Genomic DNA, 17,558 nt, shown 5'->3' with positions numbered 1-17,558 from the left:
GGAAGCGGTGTTTCACTGTGCGGCATCATGTGCTGGTGTATCATGAAGGTCACAAGTCAAATTGCTATTGAGAACAGCAATAGAGGAGTTAGTAGTGACTCAGATTGCAACACGTGGAAGGGAATCTCCAGAACACTCTTCTGACGGTTAACACACATGCCACTAATAAATAGAACCCTCCATTCAGGAGGAAAGTTATTAGAAGTCATTAACCATGATCACACCGCGTATGACTGGTTCACTGCTTAGAGAGTACTTTCGTGAGGTTTCGCTCCTCCGTGGATAACTTAGCTATGAAATAGATTCCGTCATACCTATCGCCTCTACAATGGTGTAAGACACATTGACGTGTAATAAAACTACTACAGGTCCCCTTAACGTAGATTGTGAGGTTGGCATCAATTGTTACTAAACCTCCAGGCATTGGGGCGGCAGAGCATTGGACTAGTAAACCGGAAGGTTGCGAGTTCAAACCCCCGAGCTGACAAGGTACAAATCTGTCGTTCTGCCCCTGAACCGTCCCAGGCCGTCATTGAAAATAAGAATATGTTCTTAACTGACTTGCCTGGTTAAATAAAGGTAAAATTTAAAAAAATAATAATAATAATTAAAATTGACCCGGAAATGATCTGATGATGTCAGAACAGGTTGCAGCCTACTCGGATACTTGGCTTATTTCCCTTGGTATGTGCGCCTGTGTAAGCACAAACGCACACGTACAACGGAAGATTTCATGAGGATTTATGCTCGGATCACTTTAGGGTCAGAACAAAACACCAGCCTTAGTAAAGTTGAAAATGTACTCTGAGGCATTTGACTCTACAGCTACAGTACAGGTCCATAGGTAGACTGCCCCAAACTGGTGCCTTACAGATGTACTGCGAATTAGGAACGCCCTAGATATGACATTAGATAATGCCATGATAGGGTCATTTTGCCAAAACGTTGGATGTATATAGAATACAGTCCAATTAGATGATTATGGTGTGAAAACTATATTTTGTATATCTTTGTTTATGCTTTCTTTCCTTTTCATTTAATTTCCTTTGATACTTAGGAATTGATAGAGCCATAAACAAGTTCCCCATACAACCATCCCTTAGTGCCACAACACCACTCATTTGGGAATAAATTGAATTATGTATTTTGTGAGTGTGTGTGCGTTGTTAACCTCTGCCTAAATTACTGCCTAGATCCACCAGATTGCCGATCCCAATCCGGACATCCGCTGCCCATCCTTGTGGCGGCCTGCTCCATTTGCAGAAATCCTACCCGGGTCAACCACCAGAGGGGGACTGCTACGCTGATCCCCAACCAGGATATCCGAGATTCATTCTTATGGTGGGTTGCAACTTGCAGGATCCTTTCAACTTGACCCCACCAGAGGGGGACTGTCATTACTTTCCTGTAAAGATCTGAAGGATCAGGCTACAGTGGGTCCACTCTACAGCGACTCTCTCTCCCACAGAGGGGGAGAGGGGGAGAAGGTCGCTTTATGGAGGTTGTAAATACTCGGCCTCTGGGCTCTGGACACAGAGAGAGACTTGCCAAAACTCCTACATCAAAATTGTAGAACTAAACAATATTTAGATTTTTTGAGAATGTGGAATCGGTCGGGGGGAAATCAAGGAAGAGTCATGTTGAGTTTGTTTCATTTGATGACCTCATGAAGGACGGGAGACACATATTACTGTATATTTGTTTGTACACACTTCTCAGTTATGGGGTTTGCATCTGAATGTTGTATAAAATAAATTATTAAGCATAAGAATACTTTTGTAAAGATAACAATGTGATCTTAGTATTCTGATGAGAATAGTTTTTCCTAGTAATGTCCATATTTACGATGAACCTATTCAACTATATGTATGTAGTGGGTCCATTCTGTTCTCCGGCTGTTTATTACCTGTCCTCACCCGTTTCCTTTGCCTACCAAGCCGTCATATCGGATATCAGATATCCAAGGGTTTGCGACGTTCAGGAATGAGACTGATGAGGTAATAAGACATTAATAAGTGACTGTAATGGATAAGATTCGGGAAATAGACTCAACTGATGCCCCAACCTCCTAGTTAATTGAAGTTGACATGATTAGTTTAGTCACGTAAGGAATAATTACACATAGAGAATTGATTTGAAAATATAACTGTCTTCATTTAATGATGGTCACGTTACGACACACATATAACACACAACATGCAGAGGCACTCACACTATGTTTGTTTATACCTACTAGCTGCAGGTAAGATAGAAAGTGTAAAAGTGGTGAGTTACCTTGATCGTGGTGATGGTTGTTGGTCGAGTTGTGGTCCAGGGAACCACATTGGCAATGACCGTAACAGTAGTGGAGCATACAGGCATGCCATGGTCCTGAGCCCTGACCAGCAGCTCATAAACCATGGGGTGTGATAGGAGAACTGGGCACTGGACACCAGCTGTGCTCCATCCGTGGTAAATCGGTTGTTAGTGCTCCCTGGGAGAACAGGAATGCGGTAGTTTGTATCTAATCAAATTTACCCGCAATTCAAGCAGATGGTGAATTACATTCCCTCTGATTCATTCTGTCTTGGCTTGGAGGTCTTTGTTCCATCTGGGCTGAATGCTCTGTTTTCTCTCTGGGCTGCAATTTCCATCATTTGTATGATTTCTCTCTGGGCTGAATGTTCTGTGTTCCGTCTGTACATGGGGTTCTATCGTGGTATGCCAGCAGCATACCACCCTCCATACCACTGCTGGCTTGCTTCTGAAGCTAAGCAGGGTTGGCCCTGGTCAGTCCTTGGATTGGAGACCAGATGCTGCTGGAAGTGGTGTTGGAGGGCCAGTAGGAGGCACTCTTTCCTCTGGTCTAAAAATATCCCAATGCCCCAGGGCAGTGATTGGGGACACTGCCCTGTGTAGGATGCCGTCTTTCGGAAGGGACGTTAAACGGGTGCCCTGACTCTCTGAGGTCATTAAAGATCCCATGGCACTTATCGTAACAGTAGGGGTGTTAACCCTGATGTCTTGTCTAAATTCCCAATCTGGCCCCCAGGTCGTTGCTGCAAATGACAATGTGTTCTCAGTCAACTTACCTGGTAAAACAACAGATAAATAAAAAATTGTGTATGTCCTTTCTAGACAATGTGTTCTGTCTGGGCTGAATGTTCTGTGTTCCATCTGTACCTGGGGTTATATCTTGTGTGTTCTGTCTAAACAATGTGTTCTGTCTGCTTAGAAAAAAATGGTTCCATGGCTGTCCCCATAGGAGCAACATTTTGGTTCCAGGTAGGACCCTTTTTGGTTCCAGGAACCCAAAAAGGTTCTACCTGAAACCAAAAGGAGTTCTTCAAACCTAAATTCTAGATAGCAGCCAAGCCGTTGATCACTGATCACTAGTAATAGAGCACATTATGTGATATGGTATGTGTCCCAAATGGCACCCCATTCCCTATATAGTGCACTACTTTTGACTGGAACTCTATGGGCCTTGGTCAAAAATAGTGCACTACATGTGAAATGGGATATTTTCTCACCTCCCATAATGCTGTAGGTGAGGCTCTGTCCGGGTGTGTCCACATCCTCACAGCTAACAGTCAGTATCCCGACTCCCTCAGCGTGGAATATATACCGGCACTAGTATGGAGGGCTACACTGAGGCGAGTCATCATTAGAATTCTACAAAAACAAGACTTTCTATTACTTTACTATAAGATATGGTGTACATATAAGGTCAGTATTTCATTTTAAGGATATACATTGTCTTCTGACAGATAGTGTCATTCTAACATGACTGCGTTGCCATGAACTCAGTAGAGACCGAGTCGTCAGGCTATCTTAAGTAAGACAATGATAGCTACAAGGTTAGTATTTAGTATTTAGTTACAGGGTTAGTATTTTGTTTCAGGGTTAGTATTTCGTATAAGGTTGTATCTACACTGAACAAAAAATAAAATGCAACATGTAAAGTGTTGGTCCCATATTTCATGAGCTGGAAGAAAAGATCCCACAAATGTCTCTCAAATGTTGTGAACAAATTTGTTAACATCCCTGTTAGTGAGAATTTCTCCTTTGCCAAGATAATCCATCCACCTGATAGGTGTGGCATATCAGAAATCTGATTAAACAGCAGGATCATTACACAGGTGCACCTGATGCTGGGGACAATAAAAGGCCACTCTAAAATGTGCAATTTTGTCACACAACACAATGCCACCGAAGTCTCACGTTTTGAGGGAGCGTGCAATTGGCATGCTGACTGCAGGAAATGTCCACCAGAGCTGTTGCAAGAGAATGTAATATTAATTTCTCTACCATTTCTCCTCCAACGTCGTTTTACAGAATTTGGCAGTACGTCCAACCAGCCTCACAACCACAGAACATCCGTATGGCGTTGTGTGGGCGAGTGGTTTGCTGACGTCAACGTTGTGAATAGAGTGCCCCATGGTGGCGGTGGGGTTATGGTATGGGCAGGCATAAGCTACGGACATTTTATCAATGGCAATTTGAATGCACAGAGATACTGTGACGAAGTCCTGAGGCCCGTTGTCATGCCATTCATCCGCCGCCATCACCTCATGTTTCAGCATGATAATGCATGGCCCCATGTCACAAGGATCTGTGCACAATTTCTGGAAGCTGAAAATGTCACAGTTCTTCCATGGCCTGCATATTCACCAGACATGTCACCCATTGAGCATGTTTGGGATCCTCTGGATTGATGTGTACGACAGCTTGTTCCAGTTCCCGCCAATATCCAGCAACTTCACACAGCCATTGAAGAGGAGTGGGACAACATCCCACAACTCTATGGGAAGGAGATGTGTCGCTTTGCATGAGGCAAATTGTTGTCACACCAGATACTGACAGATTTTCCGATCCAGCCTCCTACCTCTTCTTATGGTATCTGTTACCAGCATATACATATATGTATTCCCAGTCATGTGAAATCCATAGATTAGTGCCTAATTTATATTTAAATTGACTGATTTCCTTATATGGACTGTAACTCAGTAAAACATTTAAAATTATTGCATGTTGCCTTTCTATTTTTCTTCAGTATAGTATAAAAACTTAATGGAGGCCTCACTGTTTGTACAGAATATCTAAAGGGTCATGTTACTTCCTCTTTCATTTGAATAAGGGCTGCATGAATATTCATTTTACTGACCCCATGAACCTCAACCCTGACAGATGTTGAGTCTATTTAAACCAGGACGTTGACAAACAGGAGTCACCTGTTCGTCACCTTAGGCTGTCCTCAGTCGGCTGTCCTCTGGTTCAGTGGGTTATGGTCTTGGTTGAGATCCACAACTTGAACCGTAAGCAGAAAAGGGGAAGTAATCAAGGTAATGAGGAAAACCATATGTGCATGACGATGAGGAGCAGGTGTGTGCAATGATGGTTGCCATTGTGAAAATGTATATTTGTGTCATTCTCAAAACTTTTGACCACGACTGTACATAGGTGTACAGAGGCCCATTATCAGCAATCATCACTCCTGTGTTCCAATGGCACGTTGTGTTAGCTAATCCACGTTTATCATTTTAAAAGGCCAATTGATCATTTGAAAACACTTGCAATTATGTTAGCACAGCTGAAAACTTTGTCTGATTAAAGAAGCAATAAAACTGGCCTTCTATAGACTATTTGAGCATCTAGAGCATCAGCATTTGTGCGTTCGATCACAGGCTCAAAACGGCCAGAAACAAAGAACTTCTAATCAATTTGATGTTATTTTAATGGACAAAAAAAATGTGCGTTTCTTTCAAAAACAAGGACATTTCTAAGTGACCCCAAACTTTTGAACGGTAGTGTATATTCTTAAATGATTTGCCATACTGCACTAGACCTGAATCAGGGACAATATAGAACTTGAGTGGGTTGTTTCCGGCATTGCCTGTAATCTTCCACCTGACAGTCTCTGTCTGTGGATCAGACTATGGTTACCATGGGACCCAGAGGAGCATTCACATTTTCACCCACAGATACACAGGAAGTGAAGCAGGGATCATGTTCATTCACCTGAGTCACCATAACAAACACTGGGACTGTCGCTATGGAGCAGAGGCACATTTAAATATTTTACAGTTAACTGCTTTTGGCTTGATAATACTACAATAGTATTACAGTATTATATAAAGACAACAGTGTTGCCTTTATTTGAATACTGTTTGGATATCAAATTTGAGGTCCCTCAACATTCTATTCAAGACTAGTTTTGCTGTAATACATGTGTAATTATAACCACACAGACAGGGTAACAGGTACAGTATAGATGTTTTTTCAGACTCACTTGACAGAGAAGGTACTTCGTTATCCGACACAGCAAAGTCTGTGTAGAGATGGTCTCTGCAGTCAGCAGTCATAATCCAGAGTGTTATTAATCTGGTACACATTTTTTTCTTTCATTTTATTACATTTTTACAGCACATCAATTTTCCGGCTCCACCTGTAATATTGTATCTGACCAGGTGGGGGCAGTCTCGGTCTGTGGCTCGGACTATGGTTACCACGGTAACCCGAGGAGCGTTCTCCTTCAAACCCACAGATATACAATATAAGAGACGGCTGGCACTCTGGGCCGATGTCATTGATGTCCAGAACAGAGACTGATGGTTGCCGTGGCACTTACCTTGTGGACGTAGGTCATCACCAATAGACGGGTCTGATTCAGAGAGGGGCTGGACTCCACATTATAGGTGGTTCTGATGTGATGCCTTTCCCTGGATGCATGGAATAATAGTACCCTGAGAATCAACACTCGCGGGCGTTTAGTTCAATTGTTAGCTAACAGATATCAGCTAAAGCTAATCTGAATAAATACAACTGGCTGTGATGCTGAACTTGCATTTCTGTTCTTAAAGTTGAAATGACATCATTAGCTGTTTCTTACCAGGTTCTAAGGATGTCATTTGAACCAGTTTGCATCTTAAAATTGTATTGTCAAGAGAGATGGAATAATGCAGACATATTGATCGTAACCTAGACAGCGCCAGTGGAGTAGAAACAAACCCGAGCTGTATTTGATGAGTGCCTTGATATATCTGTGCCGATGTCAACCCTAGCATGCTACTAGCATTCTAAATAGCTAGCACGGATGTTGAGAGTCTGTGGTTGGACATACAGTATTAGTAATAGAATCAACAAAGGGGCCTGTCGGGATACTACTGTAGAGGAGTACTAATATCATAGAGAGAACAATACGGAAAACAGGTAGATAAGAGGGACATGACATGGAGGGACATAAGGACATGGACTGGAGCATGACACACACCTCCATCCCTCTCCATCCACTGCGTGCGTGTGTGATGCTACAGTCCAGAAGCCAGTGTTGATAATATTGTCATTTTTTTCTCATCAACAGAGATATTTCCACTGGCTGGCTGGACTGGCCTGCCCATGCGGTGATATAATTCAACACAGCTTCCCTAATATTGTCATATTGTCTTTCTTTGCACCAATATTGAATTTCAAGTTTCACCATCATGTTAAAGCCCTAGGTGCTCCGCTCTATTAAAAAAAAATCTGCTTTAGCCGAAATCCGCATGGCAGTTGTTGAGGGGTGTCGGAGGTGGAATTGCGTTAGAGCTGTCAAAATCACAAGCGGCTCCTGGCATTATACCTAAACCGGGCATTGCCATTGGCTGCACAGAGTTGCATTAGAAGAAATCCCATGCAGCCTTGTTTACAAGTTCAAATGTGAGATGTAATCTACACCTCAATTAGGCTGATAGAAATCCTAATTATTTAGTTTGAGCGTAACTATTTCTTATAGCTTACACTATCTCATTCTAAACTTGAAACGCAAATGGGATGGGTGTGGCTTCATGACAATGATAGAGAGCAGCTGCTCACCGATTTGACAGCTCACCGATTTGACAGCTCACCGATTTGACAGCTCCAACACAGTTAAACTTACGACACCACCAAAACATCACCCAATGCGGGTGTCGGCTATCGCGGGTTAATAATTGTTCGGATTGAATCTAGGCCTAGTTATTTTGTTGCATTGACAAAGTAATTTCTGAAGATTATTATTTATTTAATGTGATTAGTGGAGGAAAAAAAACCTGTCCCTCATTTTAAGGTCTACCCCGGTATGTGAACTGAACTATCATCTAATTGTCAAAACATATTGGAAAAGCAGGTGAGCTGGTTCTAGTCTCTCTGGACATTTTCTGCAGTTTTGTGATGGCAAAGTGGTTTGAGCATAACACATCAACCCTGTTCCCCATAGATAGACAGGCTAGACAATTATCAATAACAAACAGTGTCCCTCCCTGTTGCACATAAAACGTTTCCATGCACCCTGTCATAGGGGGATTTATGGCTGAGTTAAGATGAAATCGTCAACCTTGTTACTTTATTTGGCACTTAATAGGCACTTCTATTGTAATTGTTTGATTTATCCTCTTGAGATGGGATTTTTTTTTTCAAATTAAAGACCCAATATTTTATTCAATATCAAATCAATTATAGGTAACAATTAAGTACCTTTCTGGGATGGATTTCAAGGCAAGATGCAGTAGATGGTATCGAGTACAGTATATACATATACATATGAGATGAGTAATGTAGGGTATGTAAACATAAAGTGGCATAGTTTAAAGTGGCTAGTGATACATGTATTACATAAAGATGGCAAGATGCAGTAGATGATATAGAGTACAGTATATACATATACAAATCAGATGAGTAATGTTGGGTATATAAACATTATATTAAGTGGCATTGTTAAGTGGCTAGTGATATTTTTTTTTACATCAATTTCCATTATTAAAGTGAGCTGGAGTTGAATCAGTATGTTGGCAGCAGCCACTCAGTGTTAGTGGTGGCTGTTTAACAGTCTGATGGCCTTGAGATAGAAGCTGATTTTCAGTCTCTCGGTCCCTGCTTTGATGCACCTGTACTGACCTCACAATCTGGATGATAGCGGGGTGAACAGGCAGTGGCTCGGGTGGTTGTTGTCCTTGATGATCTTTATGGCCTTCCTGTGACATCGGGTGGTGTAGGTGTCCTGGAGGGCAGGTAGTTTGCCCCCGGTGATGCGTTGTGCAGACTTCACTACCCTCTGGAGAGCCTTACGGTTGTGGGTGGAGCATTTGCCTTACCAGGCGGTAATACAGCCCGACAGGATGCTCTCGATTGTGCATCTGTAGAAGTTTGTGAGTGCTTTTGGTGACAGGCCGAATTTCATCCTGCGACGAACCATCAAACAGGCAAAGCATCAATACAGGGCTAAGATTGAATCATACTACACCGGCTCCGACGCTCGTCGGATGTGGCAGGGCTTGCAAACTATTACAGACTACAAAGGGAAGCACAGCCGCGAGCTGCCCAGTGACAAAAACCTACCAGACGAGCTAAATCACTTCTATACTCGCTTCGAGTCAAGCAACACTGAGGCATGCATGAGAGCATCAGCTGTTCCGGACGACTGTGTGATCACGTTCTCCGTAGCCGACGTGAGTAAGACCTTTAAACAGGTCAACATACACAAGGCTGCGGGGCCAGATAAATTACCAGTACATGTGCTCCCGGCATGTGCTGACCAACTGGCAGGTGTCTTCACTGACATTTTCAACATGTCCCTGATTGAGTCTGTAATACCAACATGCTTCAAACAGACCACCATAGTCCCTGTGCCCAAGAACACAAAGGCAACCTGCCTAATGAAGTGCTTTGAAAGGCTGGTAATGGCTCACATCAACACCATCATCCCAGAAACCCTAGACCCACTCCAATTTGCATACCGCCCAAACAGATCCACAGATGATGCAATCTCTATTGCACTCCACACTGCCCTTTCCCACCTGGACAAAAGGAACACCTATGTGAGAATGCTGTTTATTGAATACAGCTCAGCGTTCAACACCATAGTACCCTCAAAGCTCATCACCAAGCTAAGGATCCTGGGACTAAACACCTCCCTCTGCAACTGGATCCTGGACTTCCTGACAAGCCGCCCCCAGGTGGTGAGGGTAGGTAGGAACACATCTGCCACGCTGATCCTCAACACTGGAGCTCCCCAGGGGTGCGTGCTCAGTCCCCTCCTGTACTCCCTGTTCACCCACGACTGCATGGCCAGGCACGACTCCATCACCATCATTAAGTTCGCAGATGACACAACAGTGGTAGGACTGATCACCAACAAAGTCGAGACAGCCTATAGGGAGGAGGTCAGAGACCTGGCCGGGTGGTGCCAGAATAACAACCTATCCCTCAACGTAACCAAGACTAAGGAGATGATTGTGAACTACAGGAAAAGCAGCACCGAGCACGTCCCCATTCTCATCGACGGGCTGTAGGGGAGCAGGTTGAGAGCTTCAAATTCCTTGGTGTCCACATCAACAACAAACTAGATTGGTCCAAACACACCAAGACAGTCGTGAAGAGGGCATGACAAAGCCGATTCCCCCTCGGGGAAACTAAAAAGATGGGTCCTGAGATCCTCAAAAGGTTCTACAGCTGCAACATCGAGAGCATTCTGACTGGTTGCATGACTGCCTAGTACGGCAATTGCTCGGCCTCCGACTGCAAGGCACTTCAGAGGGTAGTGCGTACGGCCCAGTACATCATTGGGGCAAAGCTGCCTGCATTCCAGGACCTAAAAATTGTCAAAGACCCCAGCCACCCCAGTTATAGACTGTTCTCTCTACTACCGCATGGCAAGTGGTACCGGAGTGCCAAGTCTAGGACAAAAAGGCTTCTCAACAGTTTTTACCCCCAAGCCATAAGACTCCTGAACAGGTAACCAAATGGTTACCCAGACTATTTGCATTGTGTTACTCCCCCCCAACCCCCCAACCCCTCTTTTATGCTGCTGCTACTCTCTGTTTATCTTATATGCATAGTCACTTTAACTATACATTTATGTACATACTACCTACATTGGCCCAACCAACTAGTGCTCCTGCACATTGGCTAACCGGGCCATCTGCATTGTGCCCCACCACACGCCAACCCCTCTTTTTACACTTCTGCTACTCTCTGTTCATCATATATGCATAGTCACTTTAACTATACCCACATGTACATACTACCTCAATAAGCCTGACTAACAGGTGTCTGTATATAGCCTTGCTACTCTTTTTTGAAATGTCTTTTTACTGTTTTATTTCTTTACTTACCTACACACACACATACCTCTTTTTCCGCACCATTTGTTAGAACCTGTAAGTAAGCATTTCGCTTTAAGGTCACCTGTTGTATTCGGCCCACGTGACAAATAAACTTAGATTTGATTTGATTCATTCCGCCGATTCTGTTGAAAAACGTTTCTTAAACGGAAGCTAATGGGGATAAACATACTTGAATTTGTCCAATAGAAACTCATTTGCAACTGTTGGACTAATGATTACATCCTATACAGTATCAGCTAGATGCAGGCAAGAGTGTGCAAGTATTGAATGTCACTCACTGTCTGTCATCTCAAATTTGTCTCTAGACCTGTGTGCCCCTTCGTTATAAACTTTCATTCATAGGCTAGGTTGTAGCAACCTCATGATGGGTATAGGGAACATTTGTGTCACGCCTGCTTCGGCTCTTCCCCCCTGGCACTCGAGGGCGCCAGGCTGCCCTGCATCACGTTCTCCTGCCACCATCATTTACGCACACCCGCCTTTCCTCGTCACGCGCATCAGTGATAATGAATTCACCTGGACTCTCTCAATCTCCTGTTTATTACCTCCCGTATATTTGTCAGTTCCCCAGCGCTGTTCCCCGTTGCTGCATTGTTTTGTCGTTTGCCTTTGTGTTTCCCAGTTCAGACGCTGTTCCTGTCCTGTTGCATGTCCGTTCCTAATTAAATGTCAACTCCCCGTACCTGCGTCTATTCTCCAGCGTCATTCCTTACAATTTGAGTATCATGTAGTAGCCTAAACCTATCGATGTTACATTGAACTGGGTGAATGCAATATGAATGACAGCCATCCAATATTCTGTAATAGAAATAAGGCCGTGCTCATGAAACGACACTGACCGCCACTGGCATCAGGAATTGTCTACCACCCAAATGACATCCAGCCAACTTGACACAACTGTTGGAAGCATTGGAGTTAACATGGGCCAGCATCTGTGGAAGGATTTTGACACCTCGTAAAGTCCATGCCCTGAGAAATTAAGGCTGTTCTGATGGCTATTATTATTCAATGCTCCAAGGGGCTCAGCAGAGCTTTGTATTTTTCTGTAATTTCTAGGGAGACAGGCAACAATTATTTCCTTGAATACAATGCGGTGAACAGTGGTTGCTGTTGGCAACCATTTCAGTCAGTCATTCAGTCAGTCAGTCATTCAGTCAGTCAGTCAGTCATTCAGCCAGTCAGTCATTCAGTCAGTCAGTCATTCAGTCAGTCAGTCATTCAGTCAGTCAGTCATTCAGTCAGTCAGTCATTCAGCCAGTCAGTCATTCAGCCAGTCAGTCATTCAGTCAGTCAGTCATTCAGCCAGTCAGTCATTCAGTCAGTCAGTCATTCAGCCAGTCAGTCAGTCATTCAGCCAGTCAGTCATTCAGCCAGTCAGTCATTCAGCCAGTCATTCAGTCAGTCAGTCAGTCAGTCATTCAGTCAGTCAGTCATTCAGTCAGTCAGTCAGTCATTCAGCCAGTCAGTCATTCAGCCAGTCAGTCAGTCAGTCAGTCATTCAGTCAGTCAGTCATTCAGCCAGTCAGTCATTCAGTCAGTCAGTCATTCAGTCAGTCAGTCATTCAGTCAGTCAGTCATCAGTCAGTCATTCAGCCAGTCAGTCAGTCAGTCAGTCATTCAGCCAGTCAGTCATTCAGCCAGTCATTCAGTCAGTCAGTCAGTCAGTCATTCAGTCAGTCAGTCATTCAGTCAGTCAGTCAGTCAGTCAGTCAGTCAGTCATTCAGCCAGTCAGTCATTCAGCCAGTCAGTCATTCAGTCAGTCAGTCAGTCAGTCAGTCATTCAGCCAGTCAGTCAGTCAGTCAGTCAGTCAGTCAGTCAGTCAGTCATTCAGCCAGTCAGTCAGTCAGTCAGTCAGTCAGTCAGTCATTCAGCCAGTCAGTCAGTCATTCAGTCAGTCAGTCATTCAGCCAGTCAGTCATTCAGTCAGTCAGTCATTCAGTCAGTCAGTCATTCAGCCAGTCAGTCATTCAGTCAGTCATCAGTCAGTCATTCAGTCAGTCAGTCATTCAGCCAGTCAGTCATTCAGCCAGTCAGTCAGTCAGTCAGTCAGTCAGTCATTCAGTCAGTCAGTCATTCAGTCAGTCAGTCATTCAGTCAGTCATTCAGTCAGTCAGTCAGTCAGTCAGTCATTCAGTCAGTCAGTCAGTCAGTCAGTCAGTCAGTCAGTCATTCAGTCAGTCAGTCAGTGAAAGAACAAGGAAAAATAGTAAAGTGGATGACAAACAAATAACTACAAGAGACATTTTTCATTTTCTCTTTATTCTTTTTCCTGATTGGAAACAAATTGCAGGGTCATTATTTTCATTAATCACATTACATGACATGATGCACCAAAATGTTACTCTATCTGTTTACAGGAATACACTGAATAGAACACAAGATTTCACAATGGATACACGACTGATGTTTCGCCCATTGCACTTACAACAGTGAATGACTTGAGTTAAGACTTTTTCTGGATTTTTTGTTGCATTTTCTCTTTCCTTTTTTCCCCTTATTTCAATCTCTCTTTTTTTAAATGTTTTAATTAGCGGATCATGTCCCATCACCTTTGAAACCTCCCGATAGAATGACAATAGAACGCCTGGATAAACTTTTGCCATGGAGGTATTTCTCCTTGTTTTACAAACACAATATGTATAGAAACTCTAAAGAGACCAGATATGTTTTCTGAATACAAGTTGTTCCCCTTTTGTCAACAGTCACATACACCGCTCATTTCATCATTATAATCATAATATTTAATCATAATAAATATTATATTATGCACAAAAGCACAAAAAGTTGGCAGCAAGTACAGCGTGGGGGGATGCACAAGACGGCCTTACTATGAACTCAAACGCTGTACAGAAGAATCCATCTGTATTTACAGTGACAATGTCTGTCTGTCTGTCTGTCTGTCTGTCTGTCTGTCTGTCTGTCTGTCTGTCTGTCTGTCTGTCCTTGTGTCTCGCTAGACGGCTACAGTCAGTGACGGCTGTTCTGTCACATGCACCTCTTCTCTTATCGACCACAACGTCTCCATGAAGATGGTGAGCATGCATCAGTCTATACCGAACCACCACTAAGGACCCTCTGTGATTCATTCTACCCACACTCATTCATATTAATGACATGAGATACTTGATTTGTTTTTACCTCGCCTTGAAATTGTCAACACATTTCCTATTGGTGTGTCATATTTCTGCGTCTTTACAGACAGTATAGTGACAGACTGTAACCAGTCAGGCTTGTGCTTTCATTATAACGTGCCCTGATTTGGTAATTGACAGGCTTGGGGTCAGCGGCATGTCGAGTCTCTCGGACTTGACTGACAGTACTGTAGGTTCCCTCTAGGTTCCCTCTAGGTTCCCTGGAGGTTCCCTCTAGGTTGGCCTTGGATATGGAAGGTTCAGCGGTTCACTGATTGAGTTCTAGACGTGCTTCTGTTCATTTAAGGGCGTATCTTAACATCAATTTAAGTCACATTTTCACTTAGTCTCCCAGTGAAATGAATGCACGACTAAGTGGAGGAAAGGATTTCCCCCATTGTTCCTCCAACTACAAATAATACCTTGATTTGTTGTTCTGTAAATGTACCTTTTAGTGGCTTCAAAGCACTTTAATGTTGTTTCCCACATCATATATTACCACATGAAGCCATCCCGATATGCAGTGAGGCATACGAAACAGTTATATTTGTTGGATGGTCTGATCAACCAATCATATACCAGAAACTAACCCCCCCCCCCTCCCACCAACCCTTCAGATTATACACCGACCGTAATACGCACAATTACATTTTACATGGAGAATATCTTGACCAACTGCATCACAGGTTTGTATAGCAGCACGGATTGGACAGTCACTGTAAGCCGAACACGCCACGGCACAGTGGAAACCTGGTCAAGCCACACACACACCAAGACTTAATGAGGTCATACAAACAGCCGGACGAAGCCAAGCAAACCCATGCTTCTAGCAACAAGATGTTGGACATTCATGACTGACAGTCTATACAGTTAACCCTTTGGCAACAAGTCCCCCGTATGGGGAGTGATGGGGTACTATTAAACATGCCACAAAAATAAAAACAAGTCTAGATTCAATAGTTCAATATTAAGATCCATACATACAAGTACAAACATGTTCATAACCGTTTTCTGACGTTTTTCAGTTCACAATGATGTTGGGAGTCGTGTGAGTAACATTGGTCATCATGATATCAAACTTTTTTGGAGTCTTTTCCAGTTTCAAAATGAATCATTGCATAGAACATTTTAAATGATGATTGCTTCCAACCAATCCTGTCTGTGTGTGTGTGTGTGTGTGTGTGTGTGTGTGTGTGTGTGTGTGTGTGTGTGTGTGTGTGTGTGTGTGTGTGTGTGTGTGTGTGTGTGCGCGTGTGTATGTGCGCGTTAGCGTAAATGCAGAGATTTAGGTGTGTATGTGTGGTTATGCAACTCTCCCAGACACGTTTACTGATGTTATTCAACATGTCTCAGATATCCCCAAGCACGAATTTAAACAACATTAACACCATTGTGCTGTATAACGTTTTCTGCATGCTATTGCTTTTAAAAATCAACCAGCAAATTATTCAAACACGAGATAATTAATAAGAAAACCATAGACCATTCAAATATAAATAGATTTACCAAAGAAAAACATGAAACAAAAAAATACAGAAGTCACATAAATATAAATGAATAAATACACAAATTAATCATTTACATTATCAGTGTTCTAGCTAGATGTATATACATACAGTAGTATACATTTGTGCAAAAAAAATACATTAAGAAAGGAATGATATGGACATTTCAAAACATATGAGGTATACAAGTAAAAAATATGGACCGAATAAGGCTCTTCTTTTCCCCCCAAAAAAATACCAGGCAGAAATGATAAGAAACTAAACAAGATGAAAATAAATCAACAAATAGATCATAGAAAAGAAAGGAAACGACAACAATGTCCCAAAGTGCTCTGGGATTGACAACTGATGGCTTTGTGATGGCTAACAAACAACAACAAAAGAAACAGCCGTGGCCACGCTTACTTGCGCTCCGTTTGGTTCTCTCTTCTGTGTAGATCTCACACTCTCATTGGTGGGGCACCACTGGTTGCTCCTCCACCTCTCGTGATCCTACTCGTCGAGTAATGTCTAGTGGACCCTCTTCTGGACACGGTGGTGGGAAAAGTATTGAGAAGATATGGGTTTCTATTCGATTATTATTATTGTGCGTGCATTCCCATGTCCACAATGTACATGTTGCATTCTGGAGACATCATATCATCACAACAGGTGGACGAGAAATTAAAACACATTCAAAGAAAGGGTCATCGTTCCCTATACTGGAATGTAGAGATCAGAGAAACCAAGCATTCAAGGGTTTAATAACAGGCAATTGTTTGTTTGTTTTGTCTGTCGCCGTAGTAACGTCTTGCCTCCTCCAGTGTAGTAGTTTGAGTGTCATAGTTAGCGAAGAAGTCTCTTTGGTACTAGTAAAACCTATGAGCTGTGTACCTCTGTCGACCTCCTCCATTGCGTTATAATGGTGATGCTGTAAAAAATAAAAAAGGCCCTTTGGGCACAAAAGCGTGGGGTCATGAAGGATTCTGGTCAGATGTGGACTCCTCAGACAGACTCTGCATCCCAAATGGTCCCCTATTTCCTATATATTTCCTATATAATACACTACTTTTGACCAGAGCCCAAAGGACCCTGGTCGAAAGTAGTGCACTAAATAGGGAATAGGGTGTCATTTGGGACATTTGGGACCCGAGTAGATTGTGGTCAGATGTGGACTCCTCAGACAGAGTGACTTCCCCTCAATGCCCTGTAGAGGGCACTATGAAGCTTCCCTCAACTACAATCGCTCCCATCTGGCCTGGTTTTCCAACAGGAGAACCTCAGCGAGTGATACAAGACATTCAGATGAAAAAACAGCATCCTCCATTGCTGTCCCCCTGAGCTGAGAGATGCTGAAGCCAAGACTAAGGTGTGTGACAGCTCCCTGTCCTGTACCTGGATCCGGAGTTATATCTCTCAGTAAGCAGACAACCGATAGGGAGGTGAGGATTCGATCTGTCTGATTCACTCTCTTACGGGAGCTGTGAGGCAGGCTCTCCCTGGCATTCTGTTGGTGTATCTGAAAACACAAGGTCAAAGATCAGTGTCCCTCACCTGGAGATCATTTCTACTGAGAACTAAAGGTTCCAAAATTCCGGTAACTTTCCCAAAACTCCCAGATTGTCCATCTTCCCGGTTGGAAGATTCACAGATTTTCAGTTTATGTCCTCCTGATTCCAGGAATCTTCCAAATGGGATTTCTGGAAAACCAGGGATTTCTGGCAAACGTACCAAAATGTTGCAACTCTACGAGAACAATTTGCACCGAATCTATACGGTATGTGTTGCATTAGGATCCAATATGTCACAGGCATTTGAATC

At 43.1% G+C, this 17,558-nt stretch overlaps 1 protein-coding gene across 2 annotated transcripts in view; it reads right to left on the bottom strand.

Annotated features, from left to right (window-relative positions):
• Window positions 1-14,848: 14,848 nt before the first annotated feature.
• LOC118389055 (protein bassoon-like) overlaps window positions 14,849-17,558 on the bottom strand; it is a 125,191-nt gene continuing 122,481 nt past the window's right edge. For both annotated transcript variants that reach the window (XM_052527358.1, XM_052527359.1), the window contains exon 13: window positions 14,849-17,256. The gene's annotated coding sequence lies outside the window, so the exon portion shown is untranslated. The remainder of the gene's footprint in view (window positions 17,257-17,558) is intronic.

The sequence above is a fragment of the Oncorhynchus keta genome, chromosome 10 (genome assembly GCF_023373465.1).
Source record: "Oncorhynchus keta strain PuntledgeMale-10-30-2019 chromosome 10, Oket_V2, whole genome shotgun sequence".
Classification (NCBI taxonomy): Eukaryota; Metazoa; Chordata; class Actinopteri; order Salmoniformes; family Salmonidae; genus Oncorhynchus; species Oncorhynchus keta.
Note: the sequence above shows the minus strand (reverse complement) of the source record. Positions and strands in the feature narration are given on the sequence as shown.